Source organism: Musa acuminata, chromosome BXJ1-5, assembly GCF_036884655.1.
Source record: "Musa acuminata AAA Group cultivar baxijiao chromosome BXJ1-5, Cavendish_Baxijiao_AAA, whole genome shotgun sequence".
Classification (NCBI taxonomy): Eukaryota; Viridiplantae; Streptophyta; class Magnoliopsida; order Zingiberales; family Musaceae; genus Musa; species Musa acuminata.
In genome coordinates this window covers 26008095-26031157 of record NC_088331.1, presented here as the reverse complement: position 1 = coordinate 26031157, position 23063 = coordinate 26008095, and positions in this window count along the sequence as shown.

The following is a 23063-nucleotide window of genomic DNA, read 5'->3' as shown; positions in this document are numbered from 1 at the left end:
CACCGGAAGCTTGCCGGAAGAAGCGATTGACGCATCGGAGCAAGTTGCAGTAAATGTCTTAGGAATATCATAGTTAGCACAATGATTAAGTTGGAAATGGGAGGTGATCCCATTAACTTAATCTTGGGGCAATTGGGCCCCTGAAAAACCCAAATTGGGCCGAATGGATCAACCCATTCGGACCCTGATTTCTGCCAAGCGGTTGAACCGCCCAAGGCAGGAGGTTGCACTGCTTGGGCTTAGTCTCCGAGCGAGACTGGGAGGTGCAATCGCTCCAGCCAGGCGGTGGCACCGCTTGGGCTCAGTCTCTGAGTGAGATTGGGCGGTGCAACCTCCCCTGATAGGAGGTGGCACCGCATGAGCTCGGTCTTCGAGCTCTGCCAAGCGGTGCAACCGCCTCAGTCAGGAGGTGCAACCACCTGAGCTCGGTCTTCGAGCCCTAGCAGGAGGTGCAACCGCCCCTGACAGGAGGTAGCACCGCCTAGAGGCTCAATTTTCGAGCTCTGCCAGGCGGTGCAACCGCTCCAGTCAGGAGGTGCAACCGCCTGATCCCGGAATTCCGGGAATTGATAGTTTTGAGCCCCAAATTTGAACTGGGTTGGGGCCTATAAATACCCCACCCATTCATCACTAAAAGGGAATGAACTTACACCGAAATCTTGATCTTTTTCTGTGATTCTTAGAGCTCAAAATTGTTGTAAAGGCCAAAGTTCTTCTTCCTCTTCTTCCAAGTTCTAAGTTGTAAAGAGAGGAGAGAAAATTCTGTAAGGGTTGTCTCCTAAACCTGTCTAAAGGAGTGAAACTGTAAAAGGGTGGTTGGCCTTCGCCTATTGAAGGAAGGCCTCTAGTTGACGTCGGCGACCTCGTTGGTGGAGGAAGCCAAAAGTGGAGTAGGTCAAGATTGACCGAACCACTCTAAATCTCGGTTTGCATTTTTTTTTTTTTTTTTTGGTAAGTAAAAGTAAATTGATTATGTGTAAAGTTTCTGCAAATAGCTTTATCTATACAAGTCATAGACAAAGCCAAGTAAGTAACTCATAGTTATGACTACACATGCTGTAGACTATAACTCCTAATTACAATAATCAAAGAAAATGTTTATCCAGATATATCAAAACTACCTGTGGGTACATAATTTGGCATCATTCCCAAGATCTTTAGCTAATAGCAAAATTGAATTTGATAAAAATATCTTTTTCTCTTTGGGTAAAGTGCACCGTTTTGAGATCTTGCTCCATACAGGATCTTGAGTCTCTAATAATCTCTTTCAATAGCTGAGCATTGTTTGTATGTTGGTATTCAAATATTCTGTTACATCTCTCCTTCCACATCCACCAAATAGCGCATCTGAAAGTAACCTTTGCCAGTTGTGTGAGAGGCCCATTTATTGAGAAACATTGCATGAGGTCGATAGTTCTTGGTGCAAGTTTGGTTGCGGTAGTATATTGAGTTCAAATCACTGGAGAATCTCCTTCCATATCCATTTTGTATAATCACAAGCAAAATAGAGATGGTCAACAGTTTCTTCTTGTTGCATACAAAGGGAGCATCGGTTAACATGATAGATACCTCTTCTTTTCATATTGTCTATTGTAGGTAATTTTTTGAGAAGGGCCAGCCATGTACATAAGGAATGTCTTTGTGATCCCGGTTGATCCCATGTCCAACTGCTTGGGACCCACTTGTTATTTCTTTGCCTAATTTGATTCCATGCGGATGTGGCACTAAATTTGCCATTGTCATGAGGCCAAATAAGTATATCTGAAGAGTTGTTCCTGATTGGAATAGCTATAATAGTCGGCCAAAATGATAACATTTCAGGAGAAATGGGATTAGGGAGACACTAGGTTCCGTTAGCAATGAACTCAGAAACCTTCCAATCTTTGGGAGCCCCAAGATCTTTTCGTATTCTGTCACCATATAATTGAAATATACTCTTCCCATTCACCCAAGGATCGTACCACATATTAGTACTAGTTCCAGAAGAGATTGCATAGGAAATGTGTTTGATTAGCCAATTCCTTGCCTTTAAAATTCCTTTCCAAGCTGCAGAGTGGTATGTTCTTGTTGAAATTTCCCAGATTGATTCCTTTGAAAGATACCTAGCAGAAACCCAATGTGACCATAAAGAACATTTGTTTTGCAAAAGATCCCACAATTGCTGTACCAGACATGCTTGATTCCAATCTCTAGTATTTCTCAAGTTCAGCCCCCCTTCATCTTTCGGTTTGCAAATGCTATCCCAATTTACCATATGCATTGCCTTATCATTTGTGTCATTCCAGAAGAAGTTCATTAATAACCGTTCAATATCTTGGAGAAGTCCAGCAGGCAGAAAAAATGTATTACACCAATATATAGAGTAGGAGTGCAATACCGAACGGATGAGTTCGAGTCGTCCTGCTTTTGATAGAAACCTATTTTTCCAAGAAGAAATTCTATTCTTTATTTTTTGCAAGATAGGCTGACAGTGAGTTTTGTGAATGCCTGTGGATATGAGCGGGAGACCCAAATAAGGAACTGGCAAGCTTTCCTCACTAACCCCCAAAGTTTGTGCAATAAAGACCTTATCCTCAACGTAAGGGCTCATATATACTTTACTTTTCGCATGATTTAACTGAAGTCCAGAAACCATACCAAAGTCATTCATAATAGTAGCCAGGTTCTTTACTGAAGTTGGTTCATTTTGGAGAAAGATAAGTAAGTCATCTGCAAATGTTATATGTGATATATGAACAGAGCCAGTAATGGGTACCTTAATGCTGTCATTTAAGACTGCGTCTTCCAACATACAGCTAAGTCCTTCCATCGCAATAGTAAAAAGATATGGAGAGAGTGGATCACCTTGTCGGATGCCATTCGTGCACCCAAAAAAAACCAATAGGTGAGCCATTAAAAAGTATCGAAAACTTTGGAGATTCCAGGCAAGATTGAATCCAATTAACCCATTGCTGTGGGAAGTTCATATCGAGGAGCATCTTATAGATAAACTTCCTATTAACTGAATCAAAGGCTTTCCGTAAATCAGGTTTAAAACAGATTTTTGTTCCTCTTTCTTTTGAATGCAAATCTTTGACCAAGTCATTAGCAAGCAAAATGTTATGATGTATACTTCTCCATTTGATGAAAGCAGCTTGATTTGGGCTAATGATCTTGTGTATTACCTTTTGCATTCTATTTGCCAATACTTTGGAGATGATCTTGTAATTGAAGTTGCATAATGATATGGGTCGATAGTTCTCTAGTGAATCTGCCCCTGCATTCTTCGGAATTAAAGAAATAAATGTGCAATTCATCTCTCTAAGAATATGACCTGAAGAGAAAAAATGTTGGCAAGCCTTGATCACATCATTTCCAATAATAGACCAAGCAGTTTGGTAAAATTCAGTTGGAAATCCATCTGGACCTGGGCTTTTGTGCTTTGGTGACTTAAAGACAACACATACAATTTCGTCATCTGTAATTGGGGCATTGAGGATTGAAATAGCTTCCGAATCAAGTTTTCTAGTCGGCTCCACATGAATGTTATTAGGTTTCCCAGCTTGATTGAGTAAGGAATAAAAAAATTGCTCTGTGTGTGCTTTAACCTCATCTAAATTCTCAATAAGATTGTCATATTTGTCTCTGCATTTGCTGATACGGTTAATCGCCCTTCGAGTAGCAATTGAAGCATAGAAAAATTTAGTATTGGAATCCCCTAGTGTAAGCCAATGCTGTCGAGACTTCTGCTTTGCAAAACTTTCCTCCTGTTTTAAGGCTTGCATGAAGTTATTTCTAGCTTCTATCTCTTTGTAGATAATATTTTTATCATTTGGCTGAAGTTGCAGCTCATGTTGCAATGACATTAGTTCCTTTCTGCACAATTGAACTCTGGTGTTAATATTGCCAAAGGTATTTGTATTACACTCCTTTAGTGCTGCTTTACAGGCTTTGAGCTTTTGACATAAGATGTAAGGGGGGGATCCATGCGCATTAAAATTCCAAGCAGATCTGATAACATCAAGAAATTGAGGATGAGTACTCCACATGTTAAAGAATCGAAACGGTTTCTTGCCTCTTGGTGTCGTTTTTTCTGCATGTATATACATTAAAGAATGGTCAGAAAACAAAGGAGCACCATACTCAAGAAGTGAATCTGGGTAAACTGTTAACCATTCATGATTAATCAAACACCTATCAAGTCGAGCCATTATTTTTCTGTTAGCAGCACCTTGATTACTCCAGGAGAGCCAATGATTAATCAAACACCCATAGATTTCGTATCAAACAATGCTGCAGTGTCAATGTAATCATTAAAACTTTGAAGCTGGCTTTCTAAAAGTTGTCTACCCCCCTCTTTTTCATTTGTGTACCGAACAGTATTAAAGTCTCCAAGAACAATCCAAGGTACATTGAGACAGCCATTTACAATATTAGTCAGGTCAGACCAAAGAGTATTTCTTTCTTGCATACTGTTCGAAGCATATATGCCAGTGAAATTGAATTGACAGCCATTCTTTTTATCCTCTACCTTAAGATGAATGAATTGATTAGTAGCAGAAATAAACCAAGCATTAATAGAGTTAGGATGCCATAATACCCATATTCGACCAAAAGTTTCATTTGAGTCATTGGTAAACAGTTCTACGTCCGGCCATATTAAATTCTTTTGAGCTTGAACGCGCAATTGTTTAATTTTCGTTTCCACTAGAATAACAATATCACATGCGGCAGACTTGATTATTCTGTTGAGCTCTCGACATTTCTCCGGCTTATTAAGTCCATGAACATTCCAGCATGTTATCTTCATTAGTAATAAACAAATGAAAAGGTAGTAAGGTATTCATCCTACGACTTTGGATGGATTGTACCATCCTTTTTCTTATCCTTCGGTTTTGCATTTTCCTCCCTCACAATATCCTTACCTTTTATGGCTTTATTCCTATATTTATCCACTTCATCTACAGCTTGCAGATTTTTAAACTTTAAAGTACCTTGAATCATGTGATCTTGATTGGCAGGGTTTGTTGAAGCTCGATAAGATTGTTGCAGCACAATATCTTGGATAGTACTTGTTGGAGCAACCTGGCTAGAGAGGTTTGTTGGGGCATGAGTTTGTTGAGACAGAATATCCTTGTTGGCGATGTTTGTTGTGGCCTAAGTTTGTTGAGGAAGAATATCCTTGCTGGCGATATTTGCTTGGACCTGAGTTCGTTGAGCTATTGTGGATGGATCCGATGATATTGGAAGAGATGAAGTTCCTGACTTATGTTTCTCCTGTCCACTAGTACCATGGGAAACCTCTGTTGTGGAAGGCTCTGACATTATAGGAAGAGATAATGTTTTGGAATTGTCCTTCTGTCCACAGTGCTTTCCTTGCGAGTCGGAATGCTCAATAGTTTTCGCCACCATCGGTGCTACTTGTAACACCCCTCATTTCCGAATGTTCGTATAATTTTGGTGATAATGTAAGCATCTATTTTAATTTACAAAAGAGATAGAGTATGGATTAGAGGTAACTTATTTTTAAGATTTGGGAGATCTGTTCAAAAAAAAAAAAAAAAATCTGAGGACCTATATGTCAACCCTAAGGACCTAATCGTGAATATGATAAAAACAAGGACTAATCTGCAAAATGCACCAAATGACAAATCCCACCGCTTAAGCTTCTCTGCCTTCGTTCTTAAGGAAGCAGAGAAGGCAGCTCGTGGGTGATCAGGGAAAGAAAGAAAGAAAGAAGAAGAAGAAGAAGAAGAAGAAGAAGAGAAACAAAAAATTGGGGCTTTTGGGGTTCTTGCTTTAATCTTTTCACTTCGGGTCAAAATTTTCAAAGGCAAGTGTTCTAACCCCATCCTACAAAAGTATTAGACTCTGTTTTTATATTGATTCAAAATAAATTGGAAGATTTCTATTTAGAAACTGATATGTCTCTCTTTGGACTTAAAACCATGGATTCTGAAATATTTTCGGTATACTGACCCCTATACACTGTTTCGGCTATAAGATTTAGCACAACATGTGAATTCAGGCAGGAACTATTTTTTTTGTAATTAGACTCTTATGTCATTCTTTTGACACCGATTTTGTAGAATTTGGACACCGAATACTTACCCAAACATTTTTCTCAAATGAGACTATAGACGCTGTAAAACAGAGTTCAAGATTTTTGACCTATCGATACTAAAATACCTATAACTCCCTATTGAAAATTCTGATTTGTACCAAACTGATTTTATTTGAAACTAGATTTGAAAATATTTCTTTTGACATACAGATTGGAAATTTTGGAATTCAATTTCCTACCCTAATATCTGTTGAGTCCGACCCTATAAATTCTGCAAAATAGTGATTGTGATTTTGACCTTGTGTTACCAAATCTGAGTTAACTCTGTGTTGGGAGCCCTGTTTCATATGAAATCTGTTCCATCCGAATTTAGATTGATATATGGTTCGACCATAGTCTTCTTATGAGTATTGGAGCATAATTGTTATTCTGAAATATTTGTTTGATGTGCCACTGGAATTCTGTCCGAAATCGAGCTTTGGTCGATTTTGCGTATTTTGTTCCATTCCTTTGGATACTTGAATTCGTCAATCCTTCTTATTTAAATTGAGCTAACTATAATTGGATTTCCTGTACACTCTTGCTTCCATTTTCCTTTCTAAAATGAATACATTTGTGAGAGATTTGTGTCCTTGCGTCATTTGTTTTTAAAAAGGCACATGTAAGCTTCGTTGTTCCGCGTGTGCTTCCGATATATGCTACTTATTGTTGAAACTGCCCTTTTGTACTCTGGTGTGTGGGATTGTCTGGACCTTTGCCAGAAATGGTAAAGGGTATGCGCTATTTGCCTGCTATGTGGGGTCCCGTTATGTGGGATATTCTGGACCTTTGCCAGAAATGGTAAAGGGTATGCGCTTGTTGCCCACTATGTGGGTATGTGATTAGAGCCTGCGATGCTCTGCCGGCCCCCTTTGACTTCACCTAGACGTGGGTGGATGGAGCTCCCAGACGTGGGAGACTTTTGTCAAGTGGTCATTCAGAAATGGATGAATCACATTCTGACTGAGATCCCACTACACCCTCTATATGTTTGATATGACATCCAGTGTTTTGGTGAGTTATTTCTGTTCATACTCTGGATAAGATTGATATGATTGCAACGTCAAGGACGACGTTTGAGCTCTTGTACGATTTGTGTACCTATATGCTCTGAAAGGCTTCATTCACTGATGATTTTGCTTCGAAATGTTCCATATGCTGTTGATATGCTTCGAGACATTTTATATGCCATTGATAAGCTCCGATATGTTTCCTTTGTTTCTGATATGCTCCAATTACTCTATGCCCCATCTGTCAGGAACCAAATATGCATGATTGAAAGGACAAACTGTGATTCTGCTCCTAATGATATTATGTCTACGAAATCGTATATTCTGCTTTGTGTTTTGAAACTGTATCTCTTTGGAAATTGTACCCTTTTGATATGGATATGTTAGTCACTTGCTGAGCTCTTTATGCTCACCCCGTTTGTCGATAAATTTTTCAGGATAGCGTATCGCTTGCTTAAATGTTAAGAATGGGCTGAGGTAGTGGAAAGTTTAGAAGACGTTGGGCAGAACTTTTGTTAGCATACATGTAGTTGTGTATAAGCTACCTTGCATCTAATGAAATGTGACTATGAATCTAAACTTGTGGATTTTGTGTAAGTTAATGGATCCCTCATGTATAGGGTTTTGGAATGTTAAATTAAATTCGTGTAATGATATGAACTTATGGTAAATCGTTGTTTGTGGTGACTGCATAGAATTCCCCACTTGTGGATTTACACTGTGGTTTTTATTTTGATGAGTTGAGTTCAGATTTTATGAATTATCGAGTGATGTGTGCTATGTTTATGAATTGCACAGGGTTATGAAGTGGTAGATTATAGAAGTGAAAATTTTGATCTGAATGTTTTCTTAGTGACCTCAAATGTGTGTTTGGATCCTGGGTTAGTTGTGATGAAGATTTTAAATATTATCGATATATTTTGTGGGGGCGTGACAGAGGTGGTATCAGAGCATGATTTGAGAATCACTAAGAATATTATCTTTATTTGAGGTTTATTGACTGTCATTAGAGATTGATCAAAGAAAATGTTCTTTTGATGTTTTAGGAAGCGAGGATGACGAGATCATCTAGTTCTCCTGTTGCATCTACTGCCGATCAATTGAGTGGTATTATGCAGACTTTGGAGACTATGGCACAAGTGATGCAACAACAACAACAACCTGTCCAACAAGGAAATAATGATGGGACAGAGACATCAAACCAGACGGGGTTGGGAATTGGACAGTTTAAGAAGCTTAGTCCTCCAAGTTTCAGTGGTGAGTCTGATCCAATGGTGGCGGAATGATGGATGATGCAGATAGAGAAAATATTTGATGCCTTAAGTTACTCTGATGAACAAAAGGTAAGCATTAGTCAATTGTGAGATAAAAGATATATCATTAGATTTGAATCCAATGCTTATATTATTGAAAAACCACACAAAAACATATCTATGATTGCCCTAAAACAAAATAATATATACACTATCGACATTGATTATCTTTGTAATGAAATATGTTTTTCGATTTTGAATGACAATGCTTGGCTTTGGAATAGGAGATTAAGTCATGCTAGCATGAAACTAATCTCTCAAATCTCATCTAAAGAACATGTAAGAGGTATTCCTTATATTAAGTTTGTTAATGATAATGTGCATGATGCATGTCAACTAGGAAAATAAATAAAAGGTAGTTTCAAATCAAAAAATCAAATAAGCACCTGTAGACTATTGCAATTAATCTATACGGATTTGTTTTGACCAATTAATACAATAAGCTTAGGAAGTAGCAAATATACTTTTGTAATTGTGGACAATTACAGTAGATACACTTGGACATATTTCTCGGCACACAAAAGTGATTGCTTTTGGTATTTTTCTAAGTTTTGTAAACTTGTTCAAAATGAAAAAGACCTAATGATTTCATCAATTCAAAGTGATCACAGTGGCGAATTTCAAAACCGTGATTTTTAAAATTTTTGTGAATCTATTGGATACAACCATAATTTCTCTATTCCTAGAAACTCTCAACAAAATGTAGTAGAAAGAAAAAATAGAAATTTACAAGAAATAGCAAGAACCATGTTAAACGAACATAGCCTACCCAAATATTTTTGGGCCGAAGCCGTTAATCCGACTTGCTATGTCATGAATAGGATTCTAGTAAGACCATTACTTTTCAAAACTCCTTATGAATTGTTGAATGACAAAAAACCCAATGTTTCATACTTTAAAGTTTTTGGTTGTAAATATATTATCTTGAATGAAAAAGATGCCTTAGGAAAGTTTGATGCAAAATCCAATGAAGGCACTTTTCTTGGTTATTCTTCTATTTCAAAAGCCTTTCATGTTTTTAATAAAATAACCTTAGTCATAGAAGAGTCTATTCATGTTGTCTTTAATGAATTCTTCGAATTTAAGAAAAATGAGGTTGATGATGATCTTAATTTTGGTGCTTTAAATTTAAATGAACCTTCTCCTCCATTTAGCAACTTGGATATATCTTCCGAAATATCCTTACCCAAGGAATGAATGTATGTAGATGCTCATCCTAAGGAGCTAATCATAGGAGACACATTAAAAGAGGTTCAAACTCATTCTTCTCTTAAAATTTTTATGCCAATGCCACTTTTCTTTCTCAAATTGAACCTAAATATATTGACAAGACCTTGAAAGACAATTCATGGGTTATCGCAATGCAAGAAGAGTTGAAACAATTTGGGAGAAATGAGGTGTGGGAGCTTATTCCAAGACATAGTGACCATTTAGTTATTGGTAATAAACGGGCCTTTAGAAACAAGCAAGATGAATTTAGTATCATAGTTAGAAATAAGGCTAGACTAGTGACTAAGGGTTTCAACCAAGAAGAAGGTATCAATTATAAAGAAACCTTCGCTCTTGTGGCATGACTAGAAGCCACAAGGATGCTCCTTGCCTATGCTAGGAGTAATAATTTTAAGTTCTTTCAAATGGATATCAAAAATACTTTTCTAAATAGCTTTATTTCCGAATAAGTTTATGTTGAACAACTTTCCAGATTTAAGAATGATAATTTTCTAAATCATGTGGTTAAGTTGACTATAGCTCTCTATGGATTAAAACAAGCCCTAAGGGCTTGGTATGAGAGGCTTAGTTCCTTCTTTATTCAAAATAATTTTAAGAAAAGCAAGGTCGATACTACATTGTTTTTTAAATATTTTGAAAAAAAAAAATTTAATGTCAAAATTTATGTTGATGGTATCATTTTCGGGTCTTCAAGTAAATATTTGTATAAATCCTTTACCAAAAGTATGACTCAAGAGTTTGAAATGAGCTTAATGGGCGAATTAACTTTTTTCTTAGGATTACAAATCAAGTAATTAAGTGATGATATCTTTCTTAGTCAAACCAAATATGCATTAGACTTACTCAAGCGATTTAAGATGGATAGTGCTAAAGTTATTAAAACACCTATGAGAACTTCCACAAAATTCGATATGGACATTAATGGAGAATGGTTTGATAAAAAAACCTATATGGCTATGATATGTAGTTTACTATACCTTACAGCAACAAGAACGGATATAATGTTTAGTGTTGGACTATGTGCTAGGTTTCAATCTAACCCCAAGTAATCTTACTTAAAAGCTATTAAAAAGATTTTTAGATACCTAAAAAGAACTTATAAACTAAGATTATGGTAACCAAAATCTAAAAACTTTAAAATATTTGGTTATGATGATGCTGATTTTGTTGGTTGTCAAATAGATAGAAAAAACACATCTAGAACATATCAACTTTTAGGACACGCACTTGTCTCTTCGTCATCTAAGAAACAAAACTCGGTTATATTATCTACAATCGAAGTTGAGTATATAGCTGCAGGTGCATGCTATGCTCAAGTTATATGGATGAAAAACACTTTAGAGGATTATGGAATTCACCTATAAAACATACCTATAAAATATGATAACACTAGTGCAATATGCTTAAAAAAAGTCCTATTTAACACTCTAGAACTAAACATATTGATATTAGAAATCGTTTTATAAGAGATCATGTTAATAACTATAACATATCTCTAGAATTTATTTATACAAACCATCAATTAGCTGATATTTTTATAAAACCTTTGATTGAGGAACAATTTGATTCCTTAAGAAGAGAATTAAGTATGTTAAATTTTTCTGATACATGAGTTCTTCTTTAAATTGTTCTCTCTAGATTTTCGAAATTGAGTCCTCTTTTTTGAGATAATTCACTATTATTTCTTTACTCGAGAAAAGATTTGATTCATGGATCTATGGTATGTTTGATAAGCCATGTGAATTTTTCCATAAGAATTTTCTCCTCGTACGAAAGTAGAACTTCAATAACCTGATATAATGTTTGTACCACATAATGATGAAGATCTTGCTCGCCGACACCACATATTATTTGCATCGTATCTCAAAAATAAACTGCTAGGAAACTAAAAGGAAGATAGAGCATCGGCGATGACACCATTGGATTGGCGGTACCATCGCTAGTGCTCACTGCTTGTAGGCGGTAGCACCGCCTAGCTGGCGGTACCTGTAACACCCCTCATTTCCGAATGTTCGTATAAATTTTTGGGGATAATGTAAGCATCTATTTTAATTGAAAAAAGAAATAGAGTATGGATTAGAGGTAACTTATTTTTAAGATTTGGGAGATCTGTTCAAAAAAAAAAAAAAGAATCTGAGGACCTATATGTAAACCCTAAGGACCTAATCGTGAATATGATAAAACAAGGACTAATCTGCAAAATGCACCAAATGACAAATCCCACCGCTTAAGCTTCTCTGCCTTCGTTCTTAAGGAAGCAGAGAAGGCAGCTCGTGGGTGATCAGGGCAAGAAAGAAAGAAAGAAGAAGAAGAAGAAGAAGAAGAAGAAGAGAAACAAAAAATTGGGGCTTTTGGGGTTCTTGCTTTAATCTTTTCACTTCGGGTCAAAATTTTCAAAGGCAAGTGTTCTAACCCCATCCTACAGAAGTATAAGACTCTGTTTTTATGTTGATTCAAAATAAATTGAAAGATTTCTATTTAGAAACTGATATGTCTCTCTTTGGACTTAAAACCATGGATTCTGAAATATTTTCGGTATACTGACCCCTATACACTGATTCGGCTATAAGATTTAGCACAATATGTGAATTCAGGCAGGAACTATTTTGTTTGTAATTAGACTCGTATGTCATTCTTTTGACACCGATTTTGTCGAATTTGGACACAGAATACTTACCCAAACATTTTTCTCAAATGAGACTATAGACGCTGTAAAACAGAGTTCAAGATTTTTGACCTATCGATACTAAAATACCTATAACTCCCTGTTGAAAATTCTGATTTGTACCAAACTGATTTTATTTGAAACTATATTTGAAAATATTTCTTTTGACATACAGTTTGGAAATTTTGGAATTCAACTGACTACCCTATTATCTGTTGAGTCCGACCCTATAAATTCTGCAAAACAGTGATTGTGATTTTGACCTTGTGTTACCAAATCTGAGGTAACTCTGTGTTGGGAGCCCTGTTTCATATGAAATCTGTTCCATCCGAATATAGATTGATATATGGTTCGACCATAGTCTTCTTATGAGTATTGGAGCATAATTGTTATTCTGAAATATTTGTTTGATGTGCCACTGGAATTCTGTCCGAAATCGAGCTTTGGTCGATTTCGCGTATTCTGTTCCATTCCTTTGGATACTTGAATTCATCTAACCTTCTTATTTGAATTGAGCTAACTATAATTCGATTCCCTGTACACTCTTGCTTCCATTTTCCTTTCTAAAATGAATACATTTGTGAGAGATTTGTGTCCTTGCGTCATTTGTTTTTAAAAAGGTACATGTAAGCTTCGTTGTTCCGCGTGTGCTTCCGATATATGCTACTTATTGTTGAAACTGCCCTTTTGTACTCTGGTGTGTGGGATTGTCTGGACCTTTGCCAGAAATGGTAAAGGATATGCTCTATTTGCCCGCTATGTGAGGTCCCGTTGTGTGGGATATTCTGGACCTTTGCCAGAAATGGTAAAGGGTATGCACTTGTTGCCCGCTATGTGGGTATGTGATTATAGCCTGCGATGCTCTGCCGGCCCCCTTTGACTTCACCTAGACGTGGGTGGATGGAGCTCCCAGACGTGGGAGACTTTTGTCAGGTGGTCATTCAGAAATGGATGAATCACATTCTGACTGAGATCCCACTACACCCTCTATATGTTTGATATGACATCTAGAGTTTTGGTGAGTTATTTCTGTTCGTACTCTGGATAAGATTGATATGATTGCAACGTCAAGGACGACGTTTGAGCTCTTGTAGGATATGTGTACCTATATGCTCTGAAAGGCTTCATTCACTGATGATTTTGCTTCGAAATGTTCCATATGCTGTTGATATGCTTCGAGACATTTTATATGCCATTGATAAGCTCCGATATGTTTCCTTTGTTTTTGATATGCTCCAATTACTCTATGCCCCATCTGTCAGGAACAAAATATGTATGATTGAAAGGACAAACTGTGATTCTGCTCCTAATGATATTATGTCTACGAAATCGTATATTCTGCTTTGTGTTTTGAAACTGTATCTCTTTGGAAATTGTACCCTTTTGATATGGATATGTTAGTCACTTGCTGAGCTCTTTATGCTCACCCCGTTTGTCGATAAATTTTTCAGGATAGCGTATCGCTTGCTTAAATGTTAAGAATGGGCCGAGGCAGTGGAAAGTTTAGAAGACGTTGGGCAAAACTTTTGTTAGCATACATGTAGTTGTGTATAAGCTACCTTGCATCTAATGAAATGTGACTATGAATCTAAACTTGTGGATTTTGTGTAAGTTAATGGATCCCTCATGTATAGGGTTTTGGAATGTTAAATTAAATTCATGTAATGATATGAACTTATGGTAAATCGTTGTTTGTGGTGACTGCATAGAATTCCCCACTTGTGGATTTACACTGTGGTTTTTATTTTGATGAGTTGAGTTCAGATTGTATGAATTATCGAGTGATGTGTGCTATGTTTATGAATTGCACAGGGTTATGAAGTGGTAGATTATAGAAGTGAAAATTTTGATCTGAATGTTTTCTTAGTGACCTCAAATGTGTGTTTGGATCCTGGGTTAGTTGTGATGAAGATTTTAAATATATATATCATATTTTGAGGGGCGTGACAGAGGTGGTATCAGAGCATGATTTGAGAATCACTAAGAATATTATCTTTATTTGAGGTTTATTGACTGTCATTAGAGATTGATCAAAGAAAATGTTCTTTTGATGTTTTAAGAAGCGAGGATGACGAGATCATCTGGTTCTCCTGTTGCATCTACTGCTGATCAATTGAGTGGTATTATGCGGACTTTGGAGACTATGGCACAAGTGATGCAACAACAACAACATCCTGTCCAACAAGGAAATAATGATGGGACAGAGACATCAAACCAGACGGGGTTGGGAATTGGACAGTTTAAGAAGCTTAGTCCTCCAAGTTTCAGTGGTGAGTCTGATCCAATGGTGGCGGAACGATGGATGATGCAGATAGAGAAAATATTTGATGCCTTAAGTTACTCTGATGAACGAAAGGTTTTTCTTGCCACCTTTATGCTGGAAGGAGAAGCTGAACACTGGTGGAGAATGATTAAGAGGATGTCTGAAATCAAACATGAGCCAATGACTTGGAAGTTATTCTAAGAAAAGTTTAACGACAAATATTTTTCAGATTGCATGAGAGAGCAAAAAGAATTGGAGTTCTTGAATCTTATCTAGGGAAGTATGACGGTTACAAAGTATGAATCTAAATTCACTGAGCTCTCCAGGTTTGCCACACATATGATTGATGATGAATCTAGAAAGGCAAGAAGGTTTGAAAGGGGATTGCGACCGGCAATAAGAAGCCGAATGTCAGCTTTAAAATTACAAACATATGCTGATACGGTAGAAAGAGCCTTGAAAATTGAAAGAGACATAGAGGAAATTCAAGAAATCATTGGCAAGAACAAAAGGGGCAAATTTACTAGCAAAAGCAGGAGGGAAAATGAATATGAAGATAGTAACAAGAGGTTTAAGACATCTGGATTTGAGAAAAGGAAACCATTGGGGAGGACTCAGTTATGTGCAAAATGCGGATTAAATCATGAAACAAGTCGGTGTTTTCGGGTGACTGGAGCATGTTTTGGTTGTGGAAAGCTAGGTCATCAAATAAGAGATTGCCCACTGAACAGGAAGAAAGAGCCACTGTCTCCTAGACCCTCAGTCCATGCTAGAGTGTACGCTATCACTGAACAAGATTCTAAAGCTTCTAAATCAGTAGTGGAAGGTATTCTTCATGTTTCTAAAAGAAATGTAAAAGTTTTGTTTGATCCCGGCTCCAACTTATCTTTTGTTTCACAATACTTTACTTGTCACTTGGATATTCTACCTAAACCCCTGGATTATATGTTATATGTAACAACTGCTGTTGGTGATTCATTGGCAACAAACTTGGTCTACCCATCTTGTTTGATCTCTATTGGAGACCACGAACTCCTTGCTGATTTGATTCTCCTAGAGATCCAGGGTTTTGATATTATACTTGGCATGGATTGGTTATCTTCTCATCACGCTAGTATTGATTGTTACAAAAAATAATTACTTTCTACATACCAGATCAGCCTATATTTTTCTTTGAGGGCATTAAGCATGATTTGCCTCCTTGCTTGATATCAGCACTTCAAGTTTATCGTCTTATGCAGAAAGGTTGTTTTTGTTATATGGTGTGTGTAAAGGAGCATTCAAATCAGGAAACCCACCTAGATGAAATTTCAGTGGTCAAGGAATTCCCTAATGTATTTCCAGATGACTTGCCTGGTTTACCTCTAGATAGGGAGGGTGAATTTGCTATTGATCTAGTTCCCAGTACAACCCCAATATCTAAGCCTCCCTACAGAATGGCACCACTCGAGCTAGAAGAGTTAAAGAAGCAAATACAAGAATTATTAGATAAGGGTTTCATACGACCCAGTGTATCTCCATGGGGTGCTCCGGTACTATTAGTGAAGAAGAAGGATGGAACATTGAGGCTTTGTATTGATTATAGACAGTTGAATCAGGTGACCATCAAAAACAAATATCCCATACCTAGAATTGATGATTTGTTTGATCAATTGCAGGGTGCACAAGTATTCTCTAAGATTGACCTGAGGTCAGGTTACTATCAGTTGAAGATCAAGGAGGAGGATATTTCAAAAACAACTTTCAGAACTCGATATGGTCATTATGAATTCTTAGTGATGCCTTTTGGTCTGACAAATGCCCCTGCAGCTTTTATGGAACTAATGAATAGGATATTTCAATCGCTCTTGGATATCTGTGTAATTGTATTTATTGATGACATATTGGTGTATTCAAAGAGTAATCAGGAGCATGAGGAACACTTGAGAGATGTGTTGTCCATACTAAGAGAAAAGAAGTTGTATGTGAAGTTCAGCAAATGTGAATTTTGGTTGAATGAAGTTGCTTTCTTAGGCCATATGATTTCAGGGAAGGGTATATCTGTTGATCCAAGGAAAATAGAAGCTGTAGTTGAATGGGAAGTACCAACAAATGTAACAGAAGTTCGAAGCTTTTTGGGCATGGCAGGTTATTACAGGAGATTTGTGGAGAGATTTTCTCGAATCGCTCAACCTCTCACCAAACTCACTAAGAAGAATATGAAATTTGTATGGGGTGATGATTGTGAGCAAAGTTTTCAAGAGTTAAAAAGAAGATTGACTAGTGCCCCTATTCTCACTATTCCAAGTGGTAGTGAGGGATTTGTAGTTTATACTGATGCTTCAAGAAAAGGCCTAGGATGTGTTTTGATGCAGGAAGGGAGAGTAATTGCTTATGCTTCTAGGCAACTTAAAGGTTATGAATTGAATTATCCAACTCATGATTTGGATTTAGCAGCAATTATTTTTGCCCTGAAGATTTGGAGACATTATTTATATAGTCGACAGTTTGAAATCTTCACTGATCACAAGAGTTTAAAATATATTTTCACTCAGAAAGAGTTAAACATGAGGCAGCGAAGATGGATAGAACTTCTGAAGGATTATGATTGTGCCATCCGTTATCACCCGGGCAAAGCCAATGTTGTAGCTGATGCACTTAGTAGGAAATCTACAAGTTTTATGGCTAGTCTGGTTGTGAAGCAATGGAAGTTATTAGAAGAAAATTTTGATTTGAAAGCTTTAAGGAAAGAACAAGACTCGATGATATTGATGGCCTCCATTCAAGTGCAATCCGATCTTATTCAACAAATTAAGGAAGGACAATTACGAGATCCACATTTAATCTACTTGAGGAATGAAGTAGAAAAGGAATTAAAGCCACAATTTCAAGTTTCAAATGATGGTCTATTGAGATTTGGGGAGAGGGTATGTGTACCAAATGAACCAGATATCAAGAATCAAATCCTAAAGGAAAGTCATACTTCAAAGTACACCATACATCCTGGGAGCACTAAGATGTATAGAGATCTTCAAAGTCATTATTGGTGGGAAGGCATGAAGAAGGAAATTGCAATGTATGTTTCAAAATGTTTGACTTGTCAGCAAATCAAAGTAGAACACCAAAGACCTGGAGGGTTGTTACAACCTTTAGATATTCCTGAATGGAAATGGGAATGAATTACTATGGATTTTGTTTCAGGACTACCTAGAACCTCTAAAAAGCATGATGCTATTTGGGTTATCATTGATAGGTTAACAAAATCTGCACATTTCCTACCGATTAATATGACTTATTCGCTTGATAGACTTGCAGATTTATATGTTAATGAAATAGAAAGACTTCATGGTATTCCAAAGGAGATTATCTCTGATAGAGACTCCAGATTTCTCTGTAGATTTTGGAGAAGATTGCAGGAGTCGATGGGCACTAAAGTTAAGTTTAGTACTGCATATCATCCTCAGACTGATGGTCAGTCAGAAAGAACAATTCAAACACTTGAGGATTTGCTTAGAGCCTATGTTATGGATTGGAAAGGTGAATGGGATAAGGATATTTCACTTGTTGAGTTTACGTATAATAATAGTTATCATTCAAGTATTCAGATGGCTCCTTATGAAGCTTTATATGGGCGAAAGTGCATAACACCTATATGTTGGCAGGAAGTTGGTGACAGAAAGCTGTTAGCACCGGACAAGGTACAAGAAACTTCCGAGAAAATTCAAGTTATAAGAAAAAGGCTAAAAACTGCTCAGAGTCGTCAAAAGAGTTATGCCGACAATAGAAGGTGAGATATTGAGTTTGAAATCGGAGATTTTGTATTCTTAAAAGTCTCCCCTTCCAAAGGCATTATAAGGTTTGGGAAGAAAGGAAAATTAAGCCCAAGATTTATTGGACCATTTGAGGTTCTTGAGAGGGTTGGTTCTGTCGCTTACAGGATTGCCTTACCATCAGCATTGAGCCATGTCCATGATATATTTCATGTCTCGATGATTAGAAAGTATATGTATGACCCTTCTCACATCATTAAGTATGAGCTGGTGGAGATCGATAAAGATTTATCCTATATGGAGGAGCCTATTCAGATTATTGATAAGAAAAAAAAAGTCCTAAGGAATCGGGTCATTCCACTGGTTCAAGTAATTTGGAGACATTATTTTGGAGCGGAGACAACTTGGGAGCTAGAAGAGGAAATGAAAAAGGTGTATCCTCGTCTTTTCAACGAATAGAGGTACGATAAATTTAGAGGACTAAATTTTTCTTTTAAGGGGGGGAGAGTGTAACACCCCTCATTTCCGAATGTTCGTATAATTTTGGTGATAATGTAAGCATCTATTTTAATTGACAAAAGAGATAGAGTATGGATTAGAGGTAACTTATTTTTAAGATTTGGGAGATCTGTTCAAAAAAAAAAAAAAAGAATCTGAGGACCTATATGTAAACCCTAAGGACCTAATCGTGAATATGATAAAAATAAGGACTAATCTGCAAAATGCACCAAATGACAAATCCCACCGCTTAAGCTTCTCTGCCTTCATTCTTAAGGAAGCAGAGAAGGCAGCTCGTGGGTGATCAGGGAAAGAAAGAAAGAAAGAAAGAAGAAGAAGAAGAAGAAGAAGAAGAAGAAGAGAAACAAAAAATTGGGGCTTTTGGGGTTCTTACTTTAATCTTTTCACTTCGGGTCAAAATTTTCAAAGGCAAGTGTTATAACCCCATCCTACAGAAGTATTAGACTCTGTTTTTATGTTGATTCAAAATAAATTGGAAGATTTCTATTTAGAAACTGATATGTCTCTCTTTGGACTTAAAACCATGGATTCTGAAATATTTTCGGTATACTGACCCCTATACACTGATTTGGCTATAAGATTTAGCACAACATGTGAATTCAGGCAGGAACTATTTTGTTTGTAATTAGACTCGTATGTCATTCTTTTGACACCGATTTTGTCGAATTTGGACACAGAATACTTACCCAAACATTTTTCTCAAATGAGACTATAGACGCTGTAAAACAGAGTTCAAGATTTTTGACCTATCGATACTAAAATACCTATAACTCCCTGTTGAAAATTCTGATTTGTACCAAACTGATTTTATTTGAAACTATATTTGAAAATATTTCTTTTGACATACAGTTTGGAAATTTTGGAATTCAACTGACTACCCTATTATCTGTTGAGTCCGACCCTATAAATTCTGCAAAACAGTGATTGTGATTTTGACCTTGTGTTACCAAATCTGAGGTAACTCTGTGTTGGGAGCCCTGTTTCATATGAAATCTGTTCCATCCGAATTTAGATTGATATATGGTTCGACCATAGTCTTCTTATGAGTATTGGAGCATAATTGTTATTCTGAAATATTTGTTTGATGTGCCACTGGAATTCTGTCCGAAATCGAGCTTTGGTCGATTTCGCGTATTCTGTTCCATTCCTTTGGATACTTGAATTCGTCAATCCTTCTTATTTGAATTGAGCTAACTATAATTGGATTCCTTGTACACTCTTGCTTCCATTTTCCTTTCTAAAATGAATACATTTGTGAGAGATTTGTGTCCTTGCGTCATTTGTTTTTAAAAAGGCACATGTAAGCTTCGTTGTTCCGCGTGTGCTTCCGATATATGCTACTTATTGTTGAAACTGCCCTTTTGTACTCTGGTGTGTGGGATTGTCTGGACCTTTGCCAGAAATGATAAAGGGTATGCGCTATTTGCCCGCTATGTGGGGTCCCGTTATGTGGGATATTCTGGACCTTTGCCAGAAATGGTAAAGGGTATGCGCTTGTTGCCCGCTATGTGGGTATGTGATTAGAGCCTGCGATGCTCTGCCGGCCCCCTTTGACTTCACCTAGACGTGGGTGGATGGAGCTCCCAGACGTGGGAGACTTTTGTCAGGTGGTCATTCAGAAATGGATGAATCACATTCTGACTGAGATCCTACTACACCCTCTATATGTTTGATATGACATCTAGAGTTTTGGTGAGTTATTTCTGTTCATACTTTGGATAAGATTGATGTGATTGCAACGTCAAGGACGACGTTTGAGCTCTTGTACGATATGTGTACCTATTTGCTCTGAAAGGCTTCATTCACTGATGATTTTGCTTCGAAATGTTCCATATGCTGTTGATATGCTTCGAGACATTTTATATGCCATTGATAAGCTCCGATATGTTTCCTTTGTTTCTGATATGCTCCAATTACTCTATGCCCCATCTGTCAGGAACCAAATATGCATGATTGAAAGGACAAACTGTGATTCTGCTCCTAATGATATTATGTCTACGAAATCGTATATTCTGCTTTGTGTTTTGAAACTGTATCTCTTTGGAAATTGTACCCGTTTGATATGGATATATTAGTCACTTGCTGAGCTCTTTATGCTCACCCCGTTTGTTGATAAATTTTTCAGGATAGCGTATCGCTTGCTTAAATGTTAAGAATGGGCTGAGGTAGTGGAAAGTTTAGAAGACGTTGGGCAGAACTTTTGTTAGCATACATGTAGTTGTGTATAAGCTACCTTGCATCTAATGAAATGTGACTATGAATCTAAACTTGTGGATTTTGTGTAAGTTAATGGATCCCTTATGTATAGGGTTTTGGAATGTTAAATTAAATTCGTGTAATGATATGAACTTATGGTAAATCGTTGTTTGTGGTGACTGCATAGAATTCCCCACTTGTGGATTTACACTGTGGTTTTTATTTTGATGAGTTGAGTTCAGATTGTATGAATTATCGAGTGATGTGTGCTATGTTTATGAATTGCACAGGGTTATGAAGTGGTAGATTATAGAAGTGAAAATTTTGATCTGAATGTTTTCTTAGTGACCTCAAATGTGTGTTTGGATCCTGGGTTAGTTGTGATGAAGATTTTAAATATTATCGATATATTTTGTGGGGGCGTGACACTACTGCCATTAGAGAAGAATCACTTTGTTGCTGATGCGCTTGACGTGGTTGATAGACCTTTGTGGTTGGTTTTGGGGTTTGCTGACAAGCTCCATTTGCATGACCAAAAGATAAGCAACGCTGACATCGTTGTGGCTTCCAGGAATATGAGACATGTACCTTTCGAGTGTTCCCATCAAGATCACGATAGAAAACCTCATTAGGAAGATCTTCATCGGAAGAAACCAGCACACATGCTCGTGCAAATGCTAATCTCGTCTGAGCTGCTGTTGCTTTGTCGATGTAGAGTGGCTGTCCCAGAGTGCTGCATAACTTTGCAATAAAATGTCAACTCCAAAGATGTAGAGGCAGTCCTTGAAAGGATACCTATAATGGAATAGACTGTAGGCTATCTAACTCCAAACGGACATCAGGAGACCAACGTCGTAGAATCATTGGATGACCGCGGATAGTCCAGAATCCTTCGAGGATTCATTGCAAATCTTCTTCAGAGTATAGCTTGCAAACAAAGAATCCGTTCTCCAGTATATGTAGATCAAATGACGATATTCCCCATCGAGTTTTGATAAATGAGGATAGTGGGAAATAAGATGTTTTGAGACCTACCACAAAGCCAACAATCACCATAGACCATGTCTCAATAAGCTCTGCTAAATCAGCAGTCTCGTATACAGCAATCTTCTTATCAGCCTGAACTTCTGGAGTAAAGAATTCCAAGCTTAGATCTGGACTTCCAACCGGAGCCTTGAAGAGGCTAGTCCAAGGCCGAGGATCGTTGGAAATGAGAGCATGCTGCCATGATCTAGAGCGCGACCTGCTTCGATGCTGCTTCGTCGAAGGAGTTTCTCTCTGGAAAGGTTGGGGGGTAGCGGTAGGGAGCCTTGCAACCCTCTAGCCACCATCGCCAGCCCTAGGGGTCGTCGCTGCCATGTTTGATCCCTCTTCTGGTCGCCGCTACAGAAACGCCGCCATTGGGAAAAGCCACCGCTGCAGTATATTAGATCGCCGCTACAGTACCGTCGCCCTAGGGAGATCTGGTTTACAGAATCGTTGCCCTTGGGGAGAAGCCGACAAAACGGAGATCTGGTCATCGCTACAGTGTCGTCGCCCTAGATCTGGTCGCCGCTATAGTGTCGTCGCCGCCACTATAGTACCGTCGTCCTAGGGAGATCTGATCGCCTCTACAGTGTCGTCGCCCTTCGCCCGTAGGAGAAAGCCGACGTTGCAGGAGTTAGATCGCCTTAGGGAGATATGGTCGTCGCTATAGTACCGTCGCCCTAGATCTGGTCCGCCGCCGCTACAGTACCGTCGCCCTTCGCCCGTGGGAGAAAGCCGATGCTGCGGGAGTCGGATCGTCCTAGGGAGATCTGGTCACCGCTACAGTATCGCCGCCGCCGCTACAGTACGTCGTCCAAGATCTGGTCGCCGCTACAGTATCGCCGTTGCCGCTACTGCAAACCTCCTCTCGGTTTGCATTTACTTTGAGCATCTTATCTTTACTGCAAACCTCCTCAATAGCTTATTGCCTTCTGTGTTTTTATGAACGTGTTTCAAAGTTCAGTGCTTTCCGAATCGGGGTTTAAGACGCAAATCAATTTATCGTACGA